This window comes from Pristis pectinata, chromosome 2, assembly GCF_009764475.1.
Source record: "Pristis pectinata isolate sPriPec2 chromosome 2, sPriPec2.1.pri, whole genome shotgun sequence".
In the NCBI taxonomy this organism is placed as follows: Eukaryota; Metazoa; Chordata; class Chondrichthyes; order Rhinopristiformes; family Pristidae; genus Pristis; species Pristis pectinata.
This window is the reverse complement of record NC_067406.1, coordinates 34071964-34086740: the sequence shown is the minus strand read 5'-3', so window position 1 is coordinate 34086740 and position 14777 is coordinate 34071964.

Sequence of the window (14777 nt, the reverse complement as noted above, 5' to 3'; positions counted from 1 at the left end):
AAGAACCTGCTGCGGCGCTCCACTGGCTGCGTGAGCAGCTTGGAAACCTGGCCCCGATTCCCACCTCGCAACATGGACAGGCCCCGACCCGTATGCCAACTTCCCTCCAAGACTGTAAGTTTGTCTTCGTCAGGAGGGGCGCGCACCGATCACCGCTGCAATGGCCGTACGGAGGGCCATTCCGGGTCGTCAGGAACAATGGGTCTACATTCATGCTGGACATTGGGGGGTGCGAGGAGGTGTTTATGACTGACCAGCTGAAACCGGCTCATTTAGACTTGGACCAACTCGTGGTGGTCCAGCGAGCGCAACGCAGGGGCAGGCCACCCAAGTCATAGTTTATTTAATTCTGGTTTTCACGACGGTATTGCCGGTTCTTGGGGGGGGGAGGGGGGGGTTATGTAGCGACTCACCGCACCAGCATTGAACCGGCTCCCGACATCACGAATGTTGTCGTAGGCCCTGATCCAAGATGGCGCGAGGCCCTCCTTCTTCCCCATCGTCGGGCTAGGAAAGGCTGGGCGCGGGAAGGTCAGGTGACCTGCACGTGACGTCAATGCGGGAACTGTAGCGCGGGAAGTTTTGGGATATTAAAGGTGCACCGCGCCCCTGTCGTTCATTAGACTTCTGATTTCGAACCAGCGACTCTGTGTCTTCATTTTGTAGTGTGTAGCTAGCCGCTACATTACTATGGAGACCGCAACATAAAATTATATGCTGGTTAACTGTCCTTCTACATATTTTCAATAAACCTTCAGAATAGCATGTGCATATACAAAGAAGCAATTTAATTATGGAAGCCATAAACACCTCAAATCAATTGAATTAAAATTTGACAGTTTTTGCAATAAGTGAATGATCCACTGTGATTATTGTTCACTTGGCAAGGTCAAAAAAAAGTTAACTTTCAGCATACTGAAGCAAAAGCCTGAAGAAGTGCCATAATTCATCTTGTACTTTATGGAGAAGCCTTTAAGAAATGGAGACACAAATATAGCTCAACCCCTTACATCTTTCATAAAACTCACACAAAATCTTTTTTTTATAAAAGCAGTGAGAGAGTCAATTAAATTAGAAATTTGTTTTAACTTTAAAATGCTCCTTTGTTTTTTCTGATGTGAGCAATGATAAACAGCTCATTGTTTAAAATTTAAAATATAATTGGCAACACTCAATTCATGCTTGGATGGATGTTTTTAGTTATAATCTATCACAGGAGGAAGGAAATGCAGATCATAATTATAGCCCATAACTTAAAAATAAACAAAGGAGCAATTCATTTATAATCAACTCCAAATTGTAGCTTAACAAGTATATTTGTGTTAAAATACAGATTACTAGTTTAGTGATGCTAATGGAAACCAAGCAAAAATATTACTTACTCTATCAGTCTTCTATACTTAAACATTTATACAGTAAAATTTCAATAATCCAGCACTGTCCAGACTTTGGTGGTGGCAGACTGGCAGATTTTCTGGAGTATTAGATGATACTCCTCTTAATAGTTCAACTTACTTTCAATTCACTTTTTTTTATATGTTACAGAGTAGAACATTAAATTTGGCAGTAAACCCAGTACGTTTAAAGGGAGTACAGGAACCAGGGTCCCTTTGAGTTTAAAGGGAGCACAGGAAAATGGCCCCAGTCAGATTAAAAGGAATCTGGAAACTGGGGCCCTGGTGTATTTAAAAGGGAGCATGGCAACAGGGGTCCTGATAAAAGAGAGTGCAGGAAACTGGGTACTGGTATTAGTATTGGTTTATTATTGTCACTTGTACTGAGGTACAGTGAAAAACTTGTCTTGCATACCGATCATACAGGTCATTTCATTATACAGTGCAGTTACATTGAGTTAGTACAGAGTCCATTAATTTAGTACAGGTAAAAACAATAACAGTACAGAGTAAAGTGTCACAGCTACAGAGAAAGTGTAGTGCAATTAGGTGCAAGGTCACAACAAGGTAGATCATGAGGTCATAGTCCATCTCATTGTATAACGGAACCATTCAATAGTCTTATCACAGTATGTTTAAAGAGAGTGTGGAAATATTGGCCCCAATGAGTTTAAGGGGAATGCAGTTAAAGTAAAGGAAGCACAGGAAACTGTACCCCAATGTGTGTAAAGGGAGCTCCGGAAACAGCACCCAGTAGTTTAAGTGAAGTGTGGGAACTACAGGCCCCAATGAGTTTCAAAGGACTGTGGGAACTAAGACTTTGGTGTGTTTAAAAGGAGTTGGGAACTACAGGTCCCAGTGAGTTTAAAAGAAGCATGAAAAATTGGGTCCTGGTATGTTTAAAGGGAACACAGGAAACAGCACTTGGTAAGTATAAGCTGAGTGCAGGAACTGAAGCCTCATTGATTTTAAAGGGAGCATGGGAAACAGGGCCAAGGTGAATTTGAAGGGAGTGCAGGAAACAGTACGCCTGAATTCCACTACTGTACATGCAGAAATATTCTTTCTTTAAATATTGGAATAACTCAAGATATTGTCTTCACTTACTGTCCCTCAGTATCACTCTCCCAAGCAACTCTGTGAAATGAACTATTGGCAACTGTGATTTTTTTTTAACCATGAGATGAGCTTCAGTTCCTGTACCCATGCCATCACAAAGTCTATCTTCCAACATTGTGCCATTTATATATTTGAAATTATCAAAACTTTTGCTCTTTATTAACTTGAACTCATACTTCCAGGCATTGTTTACCCAGACATGGTGCAAAATCAAGTGACTCCCAGTTAATAATCACTTGATTTTAAAGTTGATTTTAAATGCCTTTAAGGGCTCACCCATTCTCCACTCCTAAGATCTTTCATTATATCTGTATCCATCCAATTCTGGTCTCTTAGACATCTCCAAGCATCCACAATCTGCAGCTGTCCTTTCAGCTAGTCTTAATCTCCCTGTCTGCACTGCACTTTTCTCTGTAGCTGTGACACTTTACTCTGTACTTTTATTGTTTTTTACCTGTACTACATCAATGCACTCTGTACTAACTCAATGTAACTGCACTGTGTAATGAATTGACCTGTACGATTGGTTTGTAAGACAAGCTTTTCACTATACCTCGGTACAAGTGACAATAATAAACCAATACCAATACCAATACCAAGACGCTCTGTAAAGCCTGCCTTTGTGACCAAACTTTTGGTAATCTTTCCTAATATCTCTGTATGTGGCTCAGAATCAAATTTTGTTTTGGAATGACGTGGCCTGTCCAATGGAGATGACTGGGGATAATTAGGATCTTAATTCTGGGGATAATGGCCTAGTAAGTACATTGACATTGGTTTGCTCATCTTTTCAATGAATTTGGAGGATTTTGTGGAAACAGCATTAGTGGCGTCTTTCCAGAATGCTGTAGGTAGTCCAGGTCTCAGAAGCATTTGGGAGGGCAGAGATCACTGCTACTGGGTAGCCCAGAACAGAAGCGGATTGGTTTATCACTGCCCACTCTGACAGCCTCCAATGCACCTGAACAACAATGAGGTGAACATGCACCTGAACAATTAGGACCCCTGTTGCCATGCTCCTTCAACAATGAGGACATAAGATCAATCTTCTGGAGAGTGAACCTGTGGAAAGCATCTGGCCCGGATGGTGTCCCTGGCTGCGTCCTCAGATATTGTGCTGATCTGCTGGTGGGGGTATGTGCAGATATATTTAATCTCTCCCTGCTTCAATCTCAGGTTCCCACCTGTTTTAAGAAACTATCATCCCGGTACCTCAGAAAAACAAGGTAACATGCCTTAATAACTACCAACCGGTGGGTCTGACATCCACCATCGCGAAGTGCTTCGAGAGGCTGGTCATGGCACACGTTAACTCCAGCCTCCCAGAAAACCTCGACCCACTGCAATTCACCTACCGCTGAAACAGGTCTACAGTGGACACCATCTCCCTGGCCCTACCCTTACCTCTGGAGCATCTGGACAGTTAAGACGCCGACATTAGACTATTGTTTATTGACTACAGCTCTGCCTTCAATATTATAATTCCAAGCAAACTCATCACCAAGCTCCGAGACCTGGGACTCAACACCTCCCTCTGCAACTGGATCCTTGTCTTTCTGACCAACAGACCGCAATCAGTGAGGATAGGCAGCAACACCTCCAGCACGATTATTCACCACACTGGTGCCCCACAAGGCAGCGTCCTCAGCCCTCTACTTTACTCCCTTTACACTCATGACTGCATGGCCAAATTCTGCTCTAACTCCATCTACAAGTTTACAGATAATACCACCGTAGTGGGTAGAATCTCAAATAATGATGAGTCGGAGTATAGGAAGGAGATAGAGAGCTTAGTGACATGGTGTCATGACAACAATCTTTCCCTCAATGTCAGCAAAACAAAAGAGCTGGTCATTGACTTTAGGAAAGGGGATGGTGCACATGCACCTGTCTACATCAATGGTGCTGAGGTCGAGAGGGTTGAGTGCTTCAAGTTCCTAAGAGTGAACATCACCAATGGCCTGTCCTGGTCCAACCACGTAGACGTCACGGTCAATAAAGCTCACCAGTGCCTCTACTTCCTCAGGAGGCTAAAGAAATTTGGCATGTCCCCTTTCACACTCACCAACTTTTATCAATGCACCATAGAAAGCATCCTATCTGGATGCATCACAGCTTGGTATGGCAACTGCCCTGCCCAGGACCACAAGAAACTGCTGAGAGTTGTTGACACAGCCCAGCGCATCACAGAAACCAGCCTCCTCCCCATGGACTCTGTCTATACCTCTCGCTGTCTTGGTGAAGCAGCCAGCATTATCAAACACCCCACCCACCTGGGACATTTTCTCTTCTCCCCTCTCCCATCAGGCAGAAGATACAGAAGCCTGAGGGCACATACCACCAGGCTCAAGGACAGCTTCTATCCCACTGTTAAAAGACTATTGAACAGTTCCCTTTTACAATGAGATGGTCTCCTGACCTCACAATCTACCTTGTTGAGACCTTGCACCTTATTGCCTACCTGCACTGCACTTCCTCTGTAGCTGTGACCCTTTACTCTGTATTCTGTTATTGTTTTTACCCTGTACTACCTCAATGAACTGTGGAATGAATTGATCTATAGGAACAGTGTACAAGACAAGTTTTTCACTGTACCTCAGTACAAGTGACAATAATAAACCAATACCAATAATAAACCAATACCAATACCATGAGTTTTTGGCCAGGTCTAAGGTTTTAATCTTCAATCACCCTTTTGCTCAATCAACAAAAATGCTGGCATGTTGAAGATAATGGTAAATTTTATCATCATGATCTGCATTAGCTTACAAATGGCTATCAAGATATGAGAAGTGATCCACATTTTTTTAGGGTCTTGCCCTGAACCTTCATTGTCAAAGGGCAGTGTTGTTCAGTAAAAGCAAGTTGGTAAAGGGCATTTGATTTGTGAAAGGCCCATCTTCTCATTTGCTCAAGTACAGAGTCATATTGGCTTGGAGCTTGGCCTCTGAATGAACTGAAAAGCTAGTGTCATCTGCACACTGCAGCTCAACTACTAAGGTTCGAGTAACTCTGGTTCTGAAATATTATGATTATTTTCTCAGTACTGGTAGCAGGAGTTTGTTCTATGCAAATCAGCTGCCTCGCATTTGGCAATAAGTAAAATCTAGATGTTCAAAAAAAGAAGAGGGAAACTGATGGGATCAATGATAATCCTAATTTATTGGTTATATTTATGGTTATATTTATGACAATGGAAACTGACAATGTCCTGCATATTTAACAGTATAAATGAGTCTTAAAATGAGATACAATTGGATGGGTCGTACTAGCTAATGCCAAATGGAACAGCCAGAATTTATCTGTAAATCCTGGTCTTCTGAGCAAAAGCAGGAATCTCAGATATATTGGCAGGCAGATTCAGAACGGTAAATGTGTCAGTTCACTCTGGCACTGGACTCTAACAGCAGAGCTCAGCATCACCTCATGCAGAATGCCACACTTGAATGATTGCAATGGTACAGCATGAACAATGAAGTTAACCCAAAGCACCTTTGACATACATAATTTAAAAAATTATGTGTTTTCTTTTAACTTCATTAATTTAAAAATTTAATAACTTTTAGTTTTTTTGCATTCAGTTTTACCATTCTTTCAAATATCTCTGTACTTATGAGGCATCTAAAATATATGTAATGATGTTTACAGCTTAAACAGCTGGAAAGGCTGGGAGTGGAGCTTTGCCAGCTGTCCAAGCTTTCAGGGACATTTTTTTTGTGGGCGGGGGGAAGAAGGGGCTTCTTCAGTGTGTCACTTTAGGCTCTGGCCTGGTCAAGTCAAACCTCTGGGTCCTGGGATGCTTCTGGTGGGCCCTTCACATTCAGACAGACAAGAAAGGACGTGGTGTGATCACAAGCAGTGATTCCGAGTAGGGAGATTGGGGCAGTATCACTCACTTATAGCACTGCAGGAGGCCATTTGGCCCATCAGGTCCATCCTGGCTCCAGGCAGAGCAATTTCATCAATCCCATTCTCCCTTTACTAATTCCCCTGTAGCAATTTAACTTCATTCTCACCAACATAACCATAATTTGGTCCATTGTTCTTCTAGGATTATGTTCAGCGTTACAATCATTTCAAAAGCATCCACAAATTAACAGTTATATTTGAAAAATATATTCTTGGATTTATCTCCCTATACACTTCCTGCTTCCATCCCTCTCTTATCAAATGTGTTAAATAGACATTCAGCGAAAATAGTAAAAATGACCACAATGTTGAAATTGGAAGAAAAACCTTTGGCAACATTCAAGAATTTAAATTTCTAAATTGGAAGCTATTTTTCATTCTTTTGTGAAGTTTAATTTCTGTTTGTCAGTTTATTGAGCTGTAAAGATAACAAAGACTGTTTAAAAAACAACTCTTAAATCTTTTCACCCAACATTTTATACATATTGCCTTCCTGATATGACAGCTACCAAAATTATTCCACTAGTTTATTGAAGTCACACTGAATGTGACTGGCAGAAATCCAAATATAGATTATGAAATAGAACAAAAAGTCCCTTTTCGTTTGTGTTCACCAGCCTGATACTATTTATTTTTATTCCTTTCTGTACTTTATCTTCCAAAGTCCAACAGTGTGTTCAGAATCCCACATTGCAACATTTTTAAAAGAAATAGGGGAATAGATTTGAACTCATGGTTAGCTGCCCAAAGTTTTGTTCAAAGGTTTGATTGGTTTACAGGACAAGCCCTATACTTCAGCTGGCCCATGGGAACCAAATACATGCCCCCTATGGTTCAGTCCACATTAGATGGCCCAGACGCCAATCCAGCCAGCAGGGCTAGTGGTAGGGGAAAGGGACAATTGTATGAGGTAGCAGAGCTGCCTGGTTGAAGGATAACTATTGGTAGGAGGACTCCCCAGCTCTTCCTCAAAAGATGCCACAGGATCTCTTCACACCCAAAGTGTACCATCCCCTATTTATCCACATTACATCTATCATCTGTCTACCCATTCTTCACAGCTTGATGAACTAGTTTTGATATTGGTTTTTAAGTTTTCGCCATCTACCATCTAGATAGAGAAGTTCACCTAAATGAAGGACAGGGAGTTTTGTATATAAGACCCAGTGGGTTTCAACAGAGATTGGGAGGTTAATTTGTCAAAGTCCATCAATGGAGCAAGAAGGTGAATTGAATCTGCTGACTTCTATATTTAACTGAAGGATGTCAAGTTGTGATTGGAAAACTTCTATGGGAGATGAAGGTTTGTAACTTAAGTATGTTAATCACTTGTGAAGAGATTAGTTGTTTGCACAAGTATTTCTTGAGCTCTCTGAAACTTGTCAGTGAATGCTGGTGAGAGCAGAATACTAGTGGTTTGTCAGTGCTCAGGGTTTGACAATGTACTTTCATGACTAATATCCAGCTTCACAGCTGCTCTTTGAATGACACTGTGAAAACCTTTCTTCACAGCTATGTTGGTTATTTACTTTGCATGAAATTTTGAGAAATTGTGCTAATCTTGTCCTTCATTGTCAATTCTGTTGGACTTACCTACTTGTTTGCTGCAGGTACCAGTTCCAACAATGTGGGTGCTGGTTATGTGGCAGTACTGTGGTACTCACGGGAAGAGCAGGCTGAGTACAGCAGTGGGCTGTTGCTGACCCACCACTAGCTGCATAAGTCAGAAGGACTCATGACTGTGTTTCAGCTCTTATGAGGTACTACTCTGCCCACTGGTTATACATACAGGGTCTTGGCTTCCTTGAACGGCAGTGGCACAAGACCTGATGTAGAATTTCGACCCGAAATGTCAACAATTCACCCCCCCCCCCCACCGCCCCCCCAACAGATACTGCTTGACCCGCTGAGTTCCTCCAGCAGATTGTTTATTGCTCCAGATTCCAGCATCTGCAGTCTCTTGTGTCTCACAAGACCTGCTTTCTGCTAAACCTATCTGCTGGCGTATAATGTACAACCATTCACAGGTCCTCAGAATCACAATCAGATTTATTATCACTGACATACAATGTGAAATTTGTTGTTTTGTGGCAGCAGTACAGTGCAAAGACATAAAAATCTATAGGTTACAAAATTAAATAAATAGTGCAAAAAAAGAATAATAAAGTAGTGCTCATGGATTCATGGATCATTCAGAAATCTGATGGCGGAGGGGAAGAAGCTGTTCCTGAATCACCGAGTCTGCAAATGATACGTGTGCCTGCGTGCAGCAAGAGCTAGATAGCATTCAGACATGGATTTATATGTGGCAGGTAACATTTGTTCCACAAACATTCCAGGCAATGACTGTCTCCAACAAAAGAGAATCTAACCGCCTACTCTTGACATTCAATGGAACTCCCAGTACCAAGTCACCCATTCATCAGTATCCTGGGTCAATATTGATCAGAAACTCAATGGGACCAGCCACATAAATACAATGGTTACAAGAGCAGGTCAGAGGTGGACATTGGACATAAGTTGCTGGACATAAGTTGTGTCCAAGGTCTGAGATCACTGGCCCAGTGACAAGAGTTCAAATCCCACTACGGCAGTTTTGGGATTTAACCTGAATTAATTGAATTAAAAGCTGGTCACCATGAAACCACTGTTTGTTGTAAAAACCCATCTGGTTCACTTACATCCTTCAGGGGAGGAATTTTCCTGCCCTTAACCAGTCTCACCTACATGTCGCCCACCTCACATGGTTGACTCTTAAATGTCCTTTGAAGTGGCCCAGAAGATGCTTGGTTGTACCAATATCACAACATTTAAACAGAAAAGGAATAAAACTGGACAAAGCCCCGGCATCGACAAAGTGCCAGACTCCTCCATCACCATATCTGGGTACAGGGTATAAAGATGCAGCAGCACAATTGTTGATGGGTGGGGAGCGAGTAGCCCTGAGGATCCTCAACATTGAATCCAGATCCAATCAAGTGTCATGGCACCGTCAAAGACAGGTAAACTTCCTCCTAAATACCACCTCCCATCTTCCCTCAACTGATGACTCAGGGTTCCTTCATGTAGAATAACACTGAATGTAGCAAAGGCACAGAATTATAAGAGGAGATATTTGCAGATGAGTGCACGATGTTCAGTTTCATCTACAACTCATCAGAAAACAAAGCAACTCATGCAGCAAGACCCAGATAACATTCAAGCATGAACTGATAAATGCCAGGTAACATTTGCACCATAAAAATTCCAAGCAATGATCAACTTCAACTACAGGCACTCTAAGCACCTACCCTCAGCATTCAATGGCATTAAAATACCGACCATCGACTTCCTGGGGGTTCATCATTGACCAAAAACTCAATTGGACCAGTCACATAAATCCCATGGCTGTAAAAGTAGTCAAAAAGTGGGTAATACTTCAGCAAATGACTCACCTCTTTGGATACCCGTAGGCCTTTTCACCATCTTCAAGGCACAAGTGAAGGGCATGGTGGAAATTCTCCACTGGCCTGGTTGAGTGCAGCTTCAACTCTCAAGAAGATTAGATTGGATTAGATATCTTTATTAGTCACATGTACATTGAAACACACAGTTTGACAACAGCTTGACAACAACCAGAACAAAGCAACCTACTTGATTAACCACCATTAATCCCATTAACCACCCTAAAATTTCATTCCATCCATCACCAATGCACAGTGGCTGCAGTGTATATCACCAGTCCTTCATCATCGTTGGGTCTGAATCCTGAAATACCCTGCCCAGCATTGTAATACAACCTTCAGCTGGCTGAATGCAGCAGTTCAAGAAAACAGCTTACCACCACATTCTTGGGGACAATAAATGCTGACCCTGTCAGCAGTGCCTAGAGCAACCCCCGCCAAAAAGAAATAATAAATTAGCTAAAAATCAAAAATTATTCAATTCTATTGATGTGCAACTGATTGGAAAAGGCAAAAAGTTGCTTATCTAGATATGTGCAGGTTGGGTGCATGTGTGTAGGCAAATGGGATTAGTGTAGCTGGGCAAAGAGGTCGGCATGGATATGGTGGGCTGAGGCCCATTTCTATGCTGTACGACTTGTTGCCAGTTAAATGCAGCACACAATAAAACATGCCAGACAATGATTTTTCCAAACAACTGTATTCATTAATTGTGATTGATTCAAACAACTCTAAGATTCACTGTGTACTTTCAAACAAGACTCATTAACTCTTTAGTTTACTTTCAGAACTCTTTCAGTTACACAGCTCTTTAGTTTATTTTCACAACTTCCAAAACCTTGTATTCAGACATTACCCACTCTTGATGAATCTGGCTGGGGTTCAATTTTGGCAAGTTCTTCTCTGAGTGACTCAGGGACTTCTTCTGAGGTTAATCTCCGGAGTCACTGCTGCTGGTTGTCTCAAAAGGCAACCTTTTATTCATTTCTCTGCATTCCTTCAAAACATTGGTTTGTTCTTTATTGCCATTTACATAGCTGTACTTCCAATCCTTATGTGTTTCTTTAACTTCTTCAAATTCATACTGGTGCTGGCCTCTCCCTCCCTTCGCCCCCCCCCCCCCCACTCCCCATTTGGTTCCTTAATTATCAGAATGTTGTATGTGCTTTCTGCAATTTACTAAATTGTTCCAAAACATCTCTATTTGTTTGTTCTGTCCTCCAGATAGTTCGTGGTGGGTTGGTTTGCAGTGGGATAGTTCACAGGCCTGTAAAGCTGTCTCAGCTATGTTCTCAGTTAATACTGACCAAGTATCGATTACGTGACCTTCCTCCACTGTGCTTCTTTGTTATATGCTTCCCAGTATCTCTTCCTAGCCAGCAGAGTGTGCTCTCAGATCCTAATGGAAGACTTGACATTGTTCTGGCTGCTACAGACTCTGACTCTAGTTGCTGAAATTCCTTTATCCTGCAGCACTCTACCCTCACCACTCTATTCAATCATCCAAGCAACCTTGGGGCCTGGCAGCTAGGGAGAAAGCTCAGAAAATTACTGCAATCTGAGTAAGTGAACACTTGATAGAAGAGCACACTTTCCCAGTTTGTTGAGGTTGGGGTCTTTGTCTGTGGGCTGCCACCCACTCTTGATCTCCTGCCCTTGAGGCCCAGCAACAGCAACAGCCATCATTATCACCATCATCATCATCATCATCATCATCATCATCACCATCACCACCATCATCATCATCATCACCATCACCATCATCATCACCATCACCATCATCATCATCACCACCATCTCCCCCACCCCACTCCACTCCACACCATTTCATTGGCTGTGTTTATATTTGCAGTCCTCTGGATCTAATCATTCTGGAGATTTGATTGCCTCAGCCTTATTTTTGCACTATTTATTTATATTTGTGATTTATAGATCTTTATGTCTTTGCAATGTACTGCTGCTGCAAAACAACAAATTTCATGTCATATGTCAGTGATAATAAATCTGATTCTGATTATCCAGGCAGCATCCTAGTGAACCTCCTCTGCAACCTCTCCAAAGCCTGCACATTCTTCCTGTAATGGGGCGACCAGAACTGACACAGAACTGACACAGAACTGACACAGAACTGAACCAAATGCATCCTAACCGAAGTTTTATACAGCATTATCACGGTTAAATTTAGCCATGAAATTATTTTAACTTTAATTTTAGATTAGCTGTTAAAGATTGCAGATCATTGAGGAAAATGATTAATCTGTTTTATGAAAAGATTTTATAAATTGTTTTTGGTCTCATTGTGCTGCATTGTAATATGTACATTGTAAATAAACAAATATCATGGATACAGAACCAAATCTAGAATACTATAATTGCAATCTCGTTTCAATTTCACTGTTAGTTTCTGGCCTAGTGACAGAAAGAAAAAAATTCAGTAAACACAAATAGCAAAAATAATTATTTATTTAATAATGTTGCATTCTGATATATATACACACATACAACAAAATTCTAGTACTGAATTTGGGTACACAGTCAATATTCAATCAAGACTCATGACCCTCTGAAATATAAAAAATAATGCCTCATCTCTGTCTTAAACAAGTGACCTCTTATTTTTAAACAGTAATCCCTAATTCTAGGAAAATTGTCCTCTCCATATCCACCCTATCAAGACTCCTTGAGTTCTTAAATGCTTCAAACAGATACCTGATTACTCTTCTGAGCTTTTGAAAATACAAGCCCACCTGTCCAACTGTTCCTCGTCAGACAATCTGTCGATTCCAGATATTTGTCTAGTAAGCCTTTTCGGAGCAGTTCCAATATATTAGTATGTTCCATAGACGAGGAGACCAATCTTTCCCCTCTCACCTTAAATCTATGGCCTCTAGTTCTTGATTCCTCAACCGTGGAAAAAAGACTGAATGCATTCACCTTACTTTATGAAAGATATTTATTTATTAGTCACATGTACATCGAAACACACAGTGAAATGTGTCTTTTTGCGCTACTGAGAATGTGCTGGGGGCAGCCCACAAGTGTCACCACTCTTCTGGCGCCAACATAGCATGCCCACAACTCCTAAACCGTATGTCTTTGGAATGTGGGAGGAAACCGGAGCAGCCGGAGGAAATCCACACAGAGATGGGGAGAAGGTACAAACTACTTCTAGACAGCAGCGGAAATTGAACCTGGGTCGCTGCCACTGTAATAGTGTTACGCTAACTGCTACACTGCCGTGCCACCCTTTATGCCCCTCATGATCTTATACACCTCTATAAGACCACCTCTCAGTCTTCAATGCTCCAAGGAATGAAGTCCTAGCTTGTCCAACCTCTCCGTATAACTCAGTCCCTCAAGTCCTGGCAACAGCCTTGTAAATCTTTTCTGCACTCTTTCCAGTTGAATAACATCTTTCCTGTATCAGGGTGACCAAAATTGAACATAATACTCCAAGTGCAGCCTCACCTGTGTCTTGTATGATCTCCCAACTTTTATACTCAATGCCCTGACTAATGAAGATCAGCGTGCCAAAAGCCTTCTTCTGAATTGGTGGTCAGAAAAATGGTGTTTGCCTCTGTTAATAAATGCATGCACTATTTAAAGCACTGTTCTGCAATTGTCTCTCTGGGAGGTTCCAAGAAACATTTCATAGGATGTATTTCATCTCCTAGAAAAACACAGGAACCACATCAGTGTTGTTGCCAAAGTTCAGGCTGCTATTCCAACAGTGCTTTTCATTATTAGGATTTTTATAAGGCATAAAGGTTTAAGTTCCTGTCCAATAACACCAGGCTTTACCTATGTATTTTTATTAGGAAAGTCCTCTTAGTTTTTCTCACTAAGCTCTGTATTACATTAGGACTGTGTACTCCTCATGACTACACTGCATAATGCTATTGAAAAAAAAGCAGAGTCATTCTGTGGATTTGTCAGGCAAGGTGCCAAACAAAGTTCAAATGCTGTTTGTCATTTTGTCTCTGGTCATTGAGGTTGATCATCTTTCATTGTACACGATTTCATGCAGAACTTCTAACCATTTGTTTACTTACTTTTGGTTTGTTTGGCTAATTATTTACCACAGTTTGTATCAAACAAGATCAGTCACAATTGTAAAATTTGGAAAGGAAAATCAACAAATAGACAAATATTTGATAGCTAATAATTCCTGGCCTGATTTTAACAAAGCTTCAAAACCACATCAAAGAATGGTTAAAAATAATCATGTAAATTTTATTTGCAGAAAGAACTTAAGCAAAGGAATAAGAATCAAATTTTCAATCTTTTGTTCATGGCTCAGAATTTTGCAGTACAAATTGGAAATTCAGGTAACCATTTTCATTCATCAATGTCATTGAGCAAAGAGCAGCATCACTTGAATTTTCTAGCTGTGACCATAGTGTAAGAAACTGTGTCCAAAATTATGCCATGCCATAATTTTTCATCTGCAGGAAGTTTAACAGTATGCCAAAAGAATGTTAAAAAAATGAGTTCTTCTTTGTATTACCTGTAACAACATTCCAGTATTTTGGATTGGATGACAGACGTACATGAGGGTAGATCTGTCACAGATTTGTCAAACCAGCTCTGCCATTCTGTATTTTAACTCCACTTACTCACCCCACTTTCATATTCTACGTAAGTTTGTCTGAAAAGTCTAGCAATCTCCGTTACAAAATTTTCCATTGTCCGGACAGCTTTCTGCAAGAGATATTTACAGATTTTCATTCCCTTTTTGTAAATAAGCACCTCCAGATATTATCCCTGAACAGCTTGGCTCTAATTTTATGACGATAATTTGCAGGAAATTAGGCAGAAGATCAGGAGGAAGTACTGTAAGTGCTTATTTTACACAATAGACTAAAAATAAGGAAACAAATTAATACTCATCATGTGAATACTGATCCCTAAT